Below are 15,599 nucleotides of genomic sequence, written 5' to 3'. Positions count from 1 at the left end.
CTACGAGCTGCCCCATAGTCCGCAAAAGGGGTATGAGCAACAGGCTATCAGGCAGCAGAGGTGTTTAATGTTCTCTGTCACCTATCTTTGAAATGCACAGGTTCCATTTCTATGCAATTAGCCTGCGCCCTGACCCCTGCTTAATCTCATGGAACTTGGATCTCATTCTTGCCCCCACACCCTCCACTTCACTTTCTCACTCTTCCTTTGTCACGCTTCCTCGACAGCTTATTCACCCCATGCCTCCACCCAGGCCTCATTTAGAGGTTTCTTTACGGAAATATTGCTTCATTTTGTTTGCCACAAAATCCAAGGCGTTCTGCCTAATAATAAAGCTTGAGTCGACATATTGGTAATATGAATGTTGCCCTAATGATTTAGTTCACTTAACTGTTTGGAATGTTCCTCCTTTGAATCTTCTCAGATTCTGCTGTGGGCCTCATTTTCAAGATTTCTAGCGTAACCTTATTTGGCTGCTGTTAAATGCTTCATGTTTTCTGATGAGAAAAGTCAGCAAACTTTCCAATACTTTTAAAATAGTCTGATTTCTTGGCAGGGACCTTTATGTAGATAACTGTAATCTTTTTACTCCTAAAATGCCTGCTTTTCATTTAATCACATTAATCGTGATATTTCTATGCCGCGGGTGGCAAATATAAGCATCAATACACATATTTAATTCCTCTTAAACACCTGCTTGCTTCCATGCTTGTAGCCTAGAATTTGTTGCACCCTAGGCATAATTTGGGTGCACAGTCCTTACAAACATTACTCAAAACCCTCTTTGGCAAAAACTGGATTCTGTGGATTCTTGCAGTCTGCTCCTAAAGCGGTTGGGTATTATTATTAGTCTTTCAAATTGTGGCAATCGGGAATGTTCAGCATATGCCCAGAAGGGCTGGATCAATAGGAGATTTTCAGTATATTCTGTTATTATATACATGCTTTCCCTATGCATTATTAGATGTGAAGTTATCTTAATTGGATGCTGTAAAATTCTGGCATGGATCCGGCCTTTCAAAATTGTTACTCATGTCATATGGTGGAAAGAAGGAGACATTGACAAGACTATAATGTACGGTTTCTTGTGCCCCTCAATGGTATCTTCATTCCTTGCTGTAAATTACTCAGCCGCAATCCCTGTATCTTATAGAAATTAGATGTGAGCAAATAATTGTCAGAACTATATGAATGCCAGCTGCAGCAATTAAGAGAACTAAAGACCAAGGGCCAGATGTAGGTCGCCAATTACCAGTCGGTAACGGCCGATTTCGGCCGTTACCGACCGGTAATTGGTTTTCGAGATGTAGGGGGCCCGAATTTTACTGAATCTGTAAATTTACAGATTCGGTAAATTTACAGATTCGGTAAAATACCGACTTGGTATATTTACCGAATCAGTAATTCCAGATGTAGGTGGCACTTAAAATAGTGCCACAGGCCCTTAAGAATTTGTTATTTCTGTAGTAGGGGATCTCTGTGTATAGTCATAATCTAGTGAATAGTCGCGCCCATGTGCGTGGACCCCGGAGCAATCAAAAATAATCTCTTAAAGTGTCGAAAAATGCAGAACTGCACAGACACTTAAGAGAGAATTAAAGACAGATAATGCAGCCTATAAAACAGGCTACATTGTCCAGTACTTCAACTAGAAATTCCACCAAAAAAATCCACAAAACAGCAAACGCCTGTACAGATTTTCCTTGCTTCAGCAGCAAAAACCCTCTGGAATGATAGAGAGGAGGACCTGGACAGACAAGCCCCATAGGCTGCCATTATGTGGCTCAGAACAGGTTACTGTGCCTTTAAGAGAACCTTCCAGAACTTAACAGTATCCCAGAATGCACTGCAGGTCCCTTTTACTTTCAGTTCTTTTTTTCGGCTCCTGCAAGCAGGACCCTGGAGCATTGAGCTCTCCCTTTTCAAGGGTTTATTGGTGATTTTTCACTATTCTTTTCAATTTACGTACTTCTAAGTACTTTAGTGCTGTTCTTCTTGGTTTTTTGCTCCTTTTTGAGGTCAAATATGCCTGCATTATTTGACAAATGCCTGGAGTGCTCCAGGAAGAAGGCAAAATCAGATCCCCATGAGGTGTGTATCCTCTGCCTTCCCTCTTCCCATGTCCCAGAGGAGTGTGTGATTTGTCAAGGCTTCTCTGGCAGGACCCTGAAGGACAGAAAGAAGATCAGGCTTCAGGGCCTCGAGGAAAGAAGGCTGAAGGCGCAAGGTGGGTCTGGAGGGGCTTCTTCTGCCCGTGCTGAGGCCTCTGGGGGGCTCCCCAGGGGCAGGAAGACCAGCAAGCGTCCCCACTCTACGTCTGGGTCGATTGCACCGACTACGACGTCGAGAGGGATGACTACAGTCTGTTCCCCGTCTCCCCAGGGCTCTGGGTCGAAGCGGCGTCGGCGCTCGACGTCGAGGAAATTGAACAGACCGCCGTCGAAGTCTCCTGTGACAATTTCGTCATCATCCTCGACGTCGAGTGATCGTCGGCGCTCGCCGTCGGCGAAAAGGAGAAGATCGGCGTCGAGGAGTGGACCGCCGTTGAGGCGGAAGAGGTCGCTGTTGAGGCGGAAGAGTCGCCGTTGAGGCGGAAGAGTCGCCGTCGAGGCGGATGCGGCCGCCGTCGAGGCGCAAGAGGTCGTCGTCGAGGTGCAAGAGGTCGCCGTCGAGGCGTAGAAGACGGTCGACTCTGAGGAAGAGACGCTCGACGTCAAGGGGCCGACACTCAGTCTGGTCACCGTTCTTCGATGTCGAAGAGGCGTGAAAAGAGGCCTGATGCCATGGGAGGCTCGCCAACGTCCCAGGCTGGAAAGGAAGGCGGATCACCGGTGTACTCCGAGGTGTATACTCCGTCGCAGAGGCCAGTTACACCTCCGCCTCCATTGCCGAGGGGTCTCCCTCCGAGGACTCCTACCCCTCCTCCTTTGCCTCCGCTTCCGCAATCCGTACCTCGACCTCAGGTGCCAGACAGGCCGCCCCCGGTTCCTCCGAGGTCGGTCTCATTGTCCAGGCTTCCGACCCCTCCCAAAGGGACTCCTAAGCCGCAGACCCCGGCCAAACCTAGGACGCCCGCTCCGGTGGAACAGGCAGATCGTCCGAGGCCTAGGAAGTCGCGATCACGCTCCGGACGGAGAGGAAGATCGAGGAGTCGACGCAGATCCTCCACTAGATCTAGGCATCGCCACAGGAGGCGGGGATCCAGGTCCCGCACGGACTCCTCCAGGACACGATCCTATTCACCGGGGACAAGGTTGTCTCCGGTGGAAGACATCAGCACGTTCCAGGGGGTTCTCCTGAGGGCATCACGGTGACGGCTCCTACACCTACGACGTCCGTGATATTTGAGACTCTTCACAAGAAGCATTTGTCTCGCCCTCTGCTGTCATTAGTGCCAGGCTTGGTGGAACCTGCGGAGGAGCTGTTCCTTACGCCAGCGGTGGTGAAGGCCGCTCCCTCCCGACTTCTGAAGAAGTACAGGGCCCCGGATTCGGACCCGGCTTTCTTGCGGATAGATCCAGTACCCAACTCAGTTATAGTGACGGCGGCCAGGAAGTTACACTCTACCTCCCCGTCCTCCACCGTGCCGCCTGATAAGGAAAGCCGATGGATTGACTCGGCTGGAAGGAAGGCTTGTGGGACTGCATCCACGACCATGAAAGCCTCCAGCGATTCGGCGTTGCTGGGGCGGTACGACCGTGCCCTGTGGGACTCCCTGCAACAGTTCACGGACCTTCTACCACGAGACAAGAGGGAGGACTTCCTAGAGATACTTAAGGAAGGGATGCTGGTTTCAAACCAGGTCATCAGCGCGGCTGCGGATCTCTCTCTTTTGGCAGCCCATGGTTACTGCCATGGGATCAACCAGCGACGTCATGCTTGGCTCAGGCTCACGTCACTCAAGCCAGAGGCCCAGCAGCGGGTGGCCAATCTGCCTTTTTCCGGAGAAACACTGTTCGGAAAGCATGCCGATGATATTCGTGTCTCCTGAGGCGGAAGCCGGGAGCTTGTTTTGCCGCATTTTACTATTTGAGTGTCACTATTATCTGTGTTTAGTTTTAAAAAGCAAAGACTTCTCCTACCCACACTCACGCGTCTCTCTTCACCCGCGCAGCGGATCTTAGCGCTGCCGCGGGAACGAAAATAACAAACCTCATTCCCGCGATTACTGGCGCGAACCAAGGCCACGCCCCCTTCGGAGGCCACGCCCATCACTAGCCTAATACTTAAGTGACGCTGAATACGAGCGACACTTAGGATATTCGTGTCTCCTGAGGCGGAAGCCGGGAGCTTGTTTTGCCGCATTTTACTATTTGAGTGTCACTATTATCTGTGTTTAGTTTTAAAAAGCAAAGACTTCTCCTACCCACACTCGCGCGCCTCTCATCACCCGCGCAGCGGATCTTAGCGCTGCCGCGGTAAACGAAAATAACAAACCTCATTCCCGCCATTACCGGCGCGAACCAAGGCCACACCCCCTTCGGAGGCCACGCCCATCACTAGGCGTTACCCTACCCCCATAAATATGTGCCTTTTTCGGACGCTCAGCGGGCACGCCGTTTGCGCGCCTAAGGCGAGCCCGTCTGTGCCCGTCCGTGCCGCGGCCGGAACTAGGGCTAGCCACGCTGTCCAAACCTCGTCCACCATAGCGAAAATATTGACTTTCACCAGGGAAGAGATTCTCTCCTTAAATTACCAGACTAAATATTGCCACAAATTCATAAATGTTGATAGCTGGCTAGGACCAATCTGCTGCTGCAAGTGTAGAACTTATCTTACCCCTGAACTATGGCCACCTATCAAGGGAAAACACATCCTCCTTAAGGGAGGACTGATCAATGCCAGATCTATGTGTAAAAATGGGGCGCATATTCATGACTTAATCACGGAGTCTGAGATTGACATGCTTTTCGTGACAGAAACATGGCTCAAAGCCTGGTGTAACCCGGTAATCGCCCTAACAGTTCCTCAAGGCTATCTTGTTCAGAGGGTGGACAGACAGGAACAGAGAGGGGGTGGTCTCGCCATCATTTACCGGGAGTCTATTAAATGCACCATGTTCGAACTTTCGGACATTAAGGGGGCAGAAAGCATGGGCTTTTGCATCCAGATAAATGAGGAGACTACCTTTTCAGGAGCTTTAATTTATCGTCCACCAGGATCACAGAATGACTTCCTGGAAAGTCTTGGAGAAGCACTTAGCAACCTCACTCTCAAATTTGCTAATTTCACATTACTAGGCGACCTAAATCTCCACCTTGCTGAGGCTGAGGACCCTAATGCAGTATGGTTGAGAGATTTAACTAGTGTCCTGGGACTTACAATACTGACTAAAGAACCCACTCACAAAGTGGGGCACATCTTAGACTGCATATGCACCAATACTAAATTTATGAAAGTTGATTCCCCCCGTATCCAGACCTGGACTGACCATTTGCTGGTCCCCTTTAAATTGACTGTAGAAAGGAAAGGGATCAAAACGGACCATATGAAAATCGAAGTCCACACTAAGAAAGACTGGAGAAAGATTAGAGATACCCCCAATCTGTACCTAATCGCTGAGGATAGTAAACCCCCTTTGACTGGAAACATGGAGACAGACTATAATAGCTTCTGTAAATGGGTCACAGGATTCTGTGGGCCAGTAGATTCCAGAAAAATTAGCAAAAAACGGAATAAAAGGTCCGCTTCCTGGTTCTCCCTCCCCCTAAAGGAAAAACAAATAGAGGTCAGAATCCTGGAAAGGAAATGGCGTTGTGCATATGGAAAGGAAGAACTCATCTATAAAACATCTAGAAGGCAATACCATACAATGATTAAAAATGCAAAAAAAAACTATTTTTTAGAAGCCATTAACTCCAACAACAAACATAAAGAAATCTTTAAAATAGTTGATGACTTAATGAATCCTAAGATCCTTAGACAAGAGATCCCCCCCTTCACTTCCACTATGTAACTTAATCGCTAACTACTTTGAACAGAAAATATCTGATCTCACCAAGGACTTCCCAGATTCACCAACACTCCCCCTTGTAGAGGATATAAGACTTGACGTTGAGAAGATCCAGCTCAACAAATTTACTCAGGTTAGTCTGGAAGAAACCAGTCAGGCTATTCTATCCTGCAAATCCGGTTTCCCATTTGATCCCTGCCCTCCCTTGTTGCTACATGCTCTAGTGGACACAGTAAACCCGAGCATAAATGCCATCATTAATTCATCCCTGGCCACTGCCGTCCTTCCACTCGATTGGAAATTAGCCGCTGTCAAACCCCTGCAAAAGAAACCCCTAGCAGACCCCACTATGCTTTCAAGCCTCCGTCCTATTTCACTGCTCCCAATTCTCCTCAAACTTACGGAAGCAGCAGTGAATAAGCAACTGACTAAATATCTGGAAGAAAATGACATCCTGCATCCCAACCAAGCGGGGTTCAGGGCCAAACACTCCACGGAGTCGGCACTACTGTACACTGTGGAGACCCTGAAGATTGCTATGGACCAAGGAAAAAAGGCTGTTCTGGTTCTGCTGGATCTATCGGCGGCCTTTGATACGGTCTCACACTCCGTATTAATTGGCCGCCTAGCAGAATCAGGAATAGCAGGAGTTGCTCTTGAATGGCTAAAAAACTTTCTCAGCCACAGGAAGCAAGTCACAGTACTTGGGAAATACCGCTCAGAGGAGAAAGCATTAAAAACAGGGGTGCCACAGGGCTCTAGTCTGAGCCCAGTACTATTCAATCTGTACATGACCCCCCTGATAGAGCTTATTACATCTTTTCACATCAGCACTATATCTTATGCTGATGATACTCAGCTCATCCTTGTACTAGATGTGAGAAGTTGGCCTGATATATGATGTTCACTAGTGTGAGAAGTTGGCCTGATATATATATAGTGCTCACTATTCTAGTGATCACTCTGTATCATTCCAAACAACCCTTATTGATGATTGGTTGTAAGTCAACCTTATAGACCAGCTATCCTAGTAGCGTGGACAAGAGCAGTCTTTAGGCTAAACTCTAGAGGGCGTGTTAAGCCAGCTGTTTTACCACAATATAACCCCTTGAATACCAAATGAAAGGACACCACACAGGTTGTTACGAAAATAAACTATATATTTATTAATAACAACACCTCTGAACTCTTTATGAGGTCAGAGGGCTAAGCACATGACAATACTACAAAAGAAATACGAGTTAGCAGAATATCTACAAGTGTGCCTGAGGGGCACGGCAAACCATATACTCAAAACCATGGAATGCGAGGAAGGAAAATACTGTAAGGAGATCCAGAGGCTGGAGGATCGCTGGGACTACGCTACGAACTAGGTAAGTAAGGAGCAGGAGGCCCACGGGACTCACGTGCAGAGTTGGAACTCTCACGCGGGATGCGTACCAACGTCTATGGATGCTACAGTTTAGAAAGTTACGGATTCCGGACGAACCCGGCTGGATGGAGGGAAAACAACAGTGGACCTGGACACTAGGATAGTGCACACAGACTTCAGCACCTAGGAGCTTTAGTTACCTAACCCACAGGCTGCGGGTGCATAGGGCTGAAGTTGCGTCGGGTTTGCTGCGTTGATCCCGGTGATGCCTGAAACAAGAAGTTGCTGGCAGGCAGCCAGATGGAGGAGTCTGGTGGTTCCAAGGATGGAACTGGAAGGAAGAAGTCCTGAAAGGGAAGGGGACAGAGTCTTGGTCACTAGCCAGTGACGGTGCTGGAACCAGGAGGGAACCAGATGCTGTCTCCGCAGTCAGGTGAAGGAAGGGTCGCTTCTCTCTGTAGCTGCGCGGACCAGGAGCTGCTCTTCACGACCAGGCTGGAGACACGAGCTGTCCCACGTAGTCTGCTGCTGTCGGCGGTGTTGGATCGTCGATCTGGACAACAGGCCTTCGCTAATGCAAGCCACGCGGTGAAACAAAGATGGCGTCTGGTGTGGACCAGGAGGGTCCGGGGTGCTTCTCGTTCACAGGGAAGCAAGGGCCAGTCTGGGGGACCAGACTAGCAGTGTTGGATTCTTCGGGTCGTCGTCTCAGAGGTCACTAGCCAGCTGGCAAGTGACCAGACAACAGGGGATGCAGCAACCAGGCAAAAGGGCCCCACGCAGATCTCGTGGATGCTGGGGGGCTGGTCTTGGGTGCTGGAGCTGCGTCGGTGTAGGGCTTCAGACCCTGATGCCCTTACTCGTGGGTCCCTCGGTGGTCGTGCTAGAAGCGCTGTGCAGGTTTTCTCAAGATGGCCGTCTCCACGTTGCTCGTCGCACCCACGGGTCCCAGCTGTGCTGTGGATGTGGGTAGAGGTCAGAGAGGTCTGGAGGTCCGGGTCTTGTCGAGCTGGATCGTCGGATTCCGGGATGGAAGGACTTTACAGCAAACCGCACAGGGGCTTGATGGTGCCTGCGAAGCAGGATGGTCACTCCCTGACCATAGGGGAGATTCTTCAGTCTTCTGATGTCCAGGAGGTCGAAGGTCAAGAGTTTCTTCGTGGAAGTTGTCAAGATTAATCCAATTTGGGAAGGGTGCCCGCTCCTACCTTTATTCTAAGAAAAGGGGCTGGCACGCGACTAGGTCCTGCCCATGGGTGGGACCAGGAGGGGGGTGGTTACACCCCTCTCCTTTGTCTGGTTTCTCCCCAGCTCAGGGGCTGGTGTGCCCCTAGAACTGGTTTGAGCCGGCATATGCACAGTGAGCACAGGGGTGCCACTTGCAGTCACCTTCCTCTCGGCCCTGCCTACCTGGGATACACAAAATCCTGTTTGGGATGGTGCTTGCACCGCCCCTGACAGGAAACCTTGTCCAGGCCTCCCTCGCTGGAAGGACTCCCAGCAGCAGGAGGTCAGACTTGTGTCTGTGGTGGCAGCATCCATTTTGTGATGCTGAGGCTTGAGTTAACTTTAACCGGGGTTCACAGTTACATACATGTCGTATCCCTCTAGAAGGGTGGAATGCTAACCCCATCGCCAGAATTGGTGAGGGGGTAGTATTCCAATTCGTATGACACCTTACTCGACATGTTTTGATAATGTTATACCAGAGTTAGCATTTAACCGCGAGGATTATAATGCACTTAAGAGTATATGGTATAGCGTTATCATGGAACAGCTATTAGGACTTGGTTCCGCAAGCTGCAAACGGGCTCAGCTCATGCCAGAGCACCATCTCACATAATTCCAAGAACTCTGCCTTCAGGATTGAGAAGGCCTTCCATAGGAGTGACTGATAGGGATATATGTGTCCATTTTAGGGTTAGATCTAGGTATACTATATCTACAGCAAAGGGTGTTTACACCACCTTGCCCCAGCTGTCATGCAGCCAGTTGTGTCAGTTTTGGATGGCCAGCCAGGGGTGGCATAATACATGCTTCAGCCCCTGGTAGGCCCTGGGTACACCTGTGCCCTGGATACCTAAGGTATACTGTACAGGGACTGATAAGGTGACTCAGTATCCAATTAGATATGTACCTAGGGTACATGGAGTCCATTTTAATAGAGAGAGCAGGAAGCCTGGGGTCCTGAATAGCAGGATCCCAGGCCAACTAAGTCAGAAACCAGCAAAACACCAGGCAAAAAGTTGGGGGTAACCATAGTCAGATATCCACCTTCCTACAACTAGTTCTAGTGACCACCTTGTATCAGTCCAAACAACCCTTATGGTGATTGGTTGTAAGTCAACCTTATAGACCAGCTATCCTAATGGTAGCATAGACAAAGCAGTCTTAGGCTAAACTCTTTTGGCATGTGAAGCCAGCTGTTTTACCACAATATAACCCCTTGAATACCAGATGAAATGACACCACACAGGTTGTTATGAAAATAAACAATATTTAATAACAACAACTCTGAACTCTTTATGAGATCAGAGGGCTAAGCACATGACAATAATATGAAAGAAATACGAGTTTGCCCAATATTTACACGTGTGCCTTAGGGGCACGACAAACCATATACTAAGAACAATGGAATGCGAGGAAGGAAAGTACTGTAAGGAGATCCAGAGGCTGGAGGATCGCTGGGGCTACGCTACCAACTAGGTAAGTACGGAGTTGGAGGCCCACGGGACTCACGTGCAGAGTGGAAACTCTCACGCGGGATGCGTACCAACGTCTATGGATACTACAGTTTACAAAGTTACGGATTCCGGACGAACCCGGCTGGATGGAGGGAAAACAACAGTGGACCTGGACACTAGGATAGTGAACACTGACTCCAGCACCTAGAAGCTTTAGTTACCTAACCCACAGGCTGCGGGTGCATAGGGCTGAAGTGGTGTCGGGTTTGCTGCGTTGATCCCGGTGATGCCTGAAACAAGGAGTTGCTGGCAGGCAGCCAGATGGAGGAGTCCGGTGGTTCCAAGGATGGAACTAGGAAGGAGAAGTCCTGAAAGGGAAGGGGACAGAGTCTCGGTCACTAGCCAGTGACGGTGCTGGAACCAGGAGGGAACCAGATGCTGTCGCCGCGTTCAGGTGAAGGGTCGCTTCTCTCTGTAGCTGCGCAGACCAGGAGCTGTTCTTTACGACCAGGCTGGGGACACTAGCTGTCCCACGTAGTCTGCTGCTGATGGCGGTGTTGGATCATCGATCTGGTCAACAGGCCTTGGCTAATGCAAGCCACGCGGTGGAACAAAGATGGCGTCTGGTGTGGACCAGGAGGGTCCGGGGTGCTTCTCTTTCTCAAGGAAGCAAGGGCCAGTCTGGGGGACCAGACTAGCAGTGTTGAAATCTTCGGGTCGTCGTCTCAGAGGTCACAAGCCAGCCGGCAAATGACCAGACAACAGGAAAAGCAGCAACCAGGCAAAAGGGCCCTACGCAGATCTCGTGGAGGCTGGGGGGGCTGGTCTTTGATGCAGGTGCTGTGTCGGTGTGGGGCTTCTCAGTCCCCAATGCACTTACTCGAGGGTCACTCGGGGGTCGTGCTGGAAGCGCTGTGCAGGTTTCTTCAAGATGGCCGTCTCCACGTTGCTCGTCGCACCCACGGGTCCCAGCTGTGCTCTGGATGTGGGTAGAGGTCAGAGGGGTCTGGAGGTCCGGGTCTCGTTGAGCTGGGTCGTCGGATTCCGGGAAGGAAGGACTTGCAGCAAACCGCACAGGAGCTTGATGGTGCCTGCGAAGCAGGATGGTCACTCCCTGACCATAGGGGAGATTCTTCAGTCTTCTGATGTTCAGGAGGTCGAAGGTCAAGAGTTCTTCGTGGAAGTTGTCAAGATTAAATCTAACTGGGAATGGGACCAGCTCCTACCTTTATTCAGCTAAAGGGGGCTGCACTACGACTAGGTCCCTCCTCTGGGTGGGACCAGGAAGGGGGGTGGTTACACCCCCTATCCTTTGTCCAGTTTCCCGCCAGAGCTGGGGCTGGAGTGCCCCAGCAACTGGTTGGAACCGGTGTATGCACAGGGCACCTTGTGTGCCCCAGGCATGTCTCATTCCTTTCAGCCTTGGCCTACCTAATACACAAAATCCTGTCTGGGGTGGTGCTAGCACCTCCCAAGGCAGGAAACCCTTTGTCTGAGCCTCCCTCGCTGGAAGGACTCCCAGCAGCAGGAGGTCAGACTTGTGTCTGTGGTGGCAGCATCCATTTTGTGATGCTGAGGCTTGAGTTAACTTTAACCGGGGTTCACAGTTACATACATGTCGTGTCCCTCTGAAGGGTGGAATGCTACCCCCGTCGCCAGAATTGGCGAGGGGGTAGTATTCCAATTCGTATGACACCTTACTCGACATGTTTTGATAATGTTATAATAGAGTTAGCATTTAACCGCGAGGTTGATAATGCACTTGAGTATATGGTATAGCGTTATCATGGAACAGCTATTAGGACTTGGTTCCGCAAGCTGCAAACGGGCTCAGCTCATGCCAGAGCACCATCTCACATAATTCCAAGCACTCTGCCTTCAGGATTGATAAGGCCTTCTCTAGGAGTGACTGATAGGAATATATGTGTCCATTTTAGGTTTAGATATAGGAAACTATATCTAAAGCAAAGGGTGATTACACCACCTTGCCCCAGCTGTCGTGCAGCCAGTTGTGTCTGTTTTGGATGGCCAGCCAGGGGTGGCATAATACATGCTGCAGCCCCTGGTAGGCCCTGGGTACACCTATGCCCTGGATACCTAAGGTATACTGTACAGGGACTGATAAGGTGGCCCAGTACCAATTGGTAAATGCACCTAGGGTACATGGAGTAATTTAGAGAGCAGCTAGGCTGTGGGTCTGATTAGCAGGCCCACAGCCAGGGAAAGTCGTAAACCAGTGAAGCAAATCCCTTGGAGTATTGGGTGCTAGGGCCTGGAATAAATTACCAAACCAACTGCGCCAGATCCCGTCAGAGACCCTTTTACGAAAGGCTCTAAAGACATGGATTTTTAAACTCACAGACACAGCTTGTCTAGCCTTGTTCTAATACTAATCCCCAGAAGACACCGGATATTGTCTCACCGGTGCCTCATTAGCTCCCTGGCCAAACACCTTCTAGACACGAGTGGTCAGCGCCAAGATGCTCCGTGGAGTGTAAGTTGCGCTTTACAAAAATAAAATTACCATACATTACATGAGATGGCCCGCATGAAGGCGGAGGCGGAGACCCTGACGGCTGTGGGCTTGGAGAAGCCCAAAGAAAAGAAGTCCTACCGACCGTTCCAGAGAAGGTTCGGTGCACAGGGAAGAGGACGAGGGCAGTCTTCGGGACAGCAGCAGCAACAACAGCAGCAGTTCCGGAGACCGTTCCAGAAGCGCCAGAAGGGTAGAGGTGGACAACAGTCCTCTACAGCGAACAAAGGCCCGGCCGGGTCTCGACCCTGAGCGGTTACTTCCCCTTCATCCGTTACCCGCTCCGGTGGGGGGAAGCGTTCAATTTTTTCTGGCAGAGTGGAGAAAAATTACTCGGGACAAGTGGGTGCTGAATATTGTTTGCAATGGATACAGTCTTCGGTTCAGCAGCCCGCCTCCATCGATTCCTCCGGTCAGCTCGCAGTATCAACTGCGCGAGCTCCAGGCGGAGGCCGATATCCTGTTTAAGGAAAAGGGCGATAGAAGACGTACCTCTGTCTCAGGTCTGTACTCCCGGTTCTTTCTGGTTCGCAAGAAGGACAAGAACGAGTTTTGCAGCGTGAATCTTTCTGGATTCACTATGCTGTGCATTATTCCGCGGTCTTGTGGTTGGGTCCGGATTCGTAGTCTTTTCTTTGGTTTTTTTTTTTTTTTTTTGTAGCCTAGGTGGGCGTCTGCGTCACACCTCCTGGGTGTATTTCCGGTGACGTCGGCATGCTTCCTGCGGAAGCTCCCACTCTTGGGCGCCATCTTCAGATTCTTTTTTTCCGCGGTCGGGTCTGGATCGTTCCCGTGTGGGCTCCAGACATTTTTGGAGAAAGAAGAAAGGAAAATACAGAAATCACAAAGGAAAGTCATCTGAAGACTCCAGGGGACTTCATCGACGAGGAGTCAGCAAAGGAAAAGGTGAATTCATCGAGATCCTCGACGACCGTCGACGAACACGCGACCAGGGAGGCCCTGAGCGCTCGATGATGGACAACACGCCGTTCAAGTTCTGCCGTAACTGCCACCACAAGTACGCGCAGAAGGACCAGCACCCGGTATGCAACCTTTGTCTACCGGTGAATCACGAAAGCGAGGACTGCAACGCCTGCTCCGCCTTCACCCCGAAGACCCTTCGTGTGAGAGAGAGACAGAGGGTAGCGCACGCCACCCTGCAGGGGAAGGCCCCGACTCCGTCCCTCTACGATCTGGGGATGTCTTCCGAGGAAGAGGACAACGCTGCCGCCGAAGACGACAGCTACACGGTCGTAGAGACCGATTACACGAAGAATTCTGATAAGGTAGGAGACTCTCCGGCCCCCAAGAACCCGAGAGACTCTGAGTCTCGAAAAAACGAGGGCAAGGCCCCGAAAGCGCCAACGCCGAAGCACCAGGCGTCCGCGAGTACTCACAGGCCCAGCGGATCCTCTGAGAAGGAGTCCCCGAAAAGGATCGATAGACGCCGAGGGACAAGGACCCTAAACTACCGACGCCGACCAGAGACCCAAAATCCGGTTCGACGTCAATGTCGAAAACTTCGGCACCGAAAGGCACGGCGCCGAGCCAACCGCCGAAAAGAGCCGCCGAACCATCCGACGCGAAGCACGTGGCCGAGATGGGGAAAAAGAGAAGGCGCCTCGAGGCCAAAATGGAAAACATCGTGCAGCGGAAGAAAGAATTTGATGCAAAGATGAAAGCTTTCACGATCCCTCACAAGACCAAGCCACCGGTGGTGGAGGTGGTCGAGGAGGAAGACAAGGTCGCCGAAGAACATGACCCGGACGTCGAGGTGGTCGACGACCAGGAAGAGTACGAGAATCCCTACGATAGTTACAACTATGGGGAGGAAGAGGACAGCAGGACGGACGCAGAGTCGGCCCCCTCTGACCTACAGGAGGTGGATTACCTGGATGTCGAGACCGACAGCCCGGAGGAGGCGATCGACACGTATCCCTCGAGGCCCTCGCCGCCGGACGACATCGGGGCCTACAACTCGGTGATAAGGTCTGCCGCAGCGGCATTCAAGCTCAAGCTCGACGAAGAGAAGCAGAAAGCAGACTTCCTTCTAGAGACTTTGCTCCCAACACAAACAAAGAGCCAGTACCTGCCAATTCTCGACAGCGTCTTGGCCCAGGGGAAGGAAGCATTCAGGGAGCCCGCAACATGCAAGGCAGTAACTCCCAGAACAGAGAAAAAATACAAACATTCCTCAAAAGACCCACCCTACATTCAGGGGATGGTCTCCGCAGACTCCATTATCATGGCCACAGCAAGGAAGAGGGCTAACGTACCCACTACCTCTGGACCACCACCGGATAAGGAGAGCAAAAGGATGGATCTGGTGGGCAGAAGGATCGAACGGAATGCCGCGACCCACTGGCGCATGGCTAACTCCAACGCCCTGATAAACAGGCACATGTACCATATCATGGAGGAGCTGGGGCAGTTGGTGAAGGACCTGCCCCAGGATGCCAGGCAGAAGGCCGAAAAACTGGTTGAAGAAGGGAAGAACGCTGCAAATTCTTGCCTTAAGACGGCCCTGGATGGAGCAGACACCTCCAGCAGGCTCATGATGATGGGTGTTACTGAAAGAAGACACGCCTGGCTAAGGATCTCAGGTTTCAAACCAGAGGTGCAACACAGCATTCTGAACACACCGTTCAACGGCGACACGCTTTTCGGAACAACAGTTGATGAGAAGCTCAGCCAACTGAAGAAGGATAACAAAACAGCAAGGTCCATGGGAGCTTTGCAGTTCAGAGGCAGCAAAAGGGGCACACCGTCACGGAGGCCTGGCGGGAGAGGTGGAAACCAGCCAGGTACATCACACCAGGCTTTCCAACAAACGCACCAGACAGACTCGCAGGGTCAGCAGAAGCAGTCCTGGCAATACCAACAAAGAGGCCAGTCCTTTCGATGGAGAGGAAATGGACGTGGCCAGAATAGAAGAGGGGGACATCAGCCCGCTTCTAAGTGACTGCAAAAAACTCTGTGTGCCCACCCACAGAGAAGATCCCAGGGGGCAGCACGTACAGAGGGATCAAGACAAGCTAGACATCTACGGCCACATAA

The 15,599-nt window shown here is 51.0% G+C and overlaps 1 protein-coding gene across 4 annotated transcripts in view; it reads left to right on the top strand.

Moving 5' to 3' along the window:
- PSIP1 (PC4 and SRSF1 interacting protein 1) overlaps window positions 1-15,599 on the top strand; it is a 546,371-nt gene that overhangs the window by 417,306 nt on the left and 113,466 nt on the right. The gene's annotated exons all lie outside the window — the stretch shown is intronic.

This window comes from Lissotriton helveticus, chromosome 2_1 (assembly GCF_964261635.1).
Source record: "Lissotriton helveticus chromosome 2_1, aLisHel1.1, whole genome shotgun sequence".
In the NCBI taxonomy this organism is placed as follows: Eukaryota; Metazoa; Chordata; class Amphibia; order Caudata; family Salamandridae; genus Lissotriton; species Lissotriton helveticus.
Note: the sequence above shows the minus strand (reverse complement) of the source record. Positions and strands in the feature narration are given on the sequence as shown.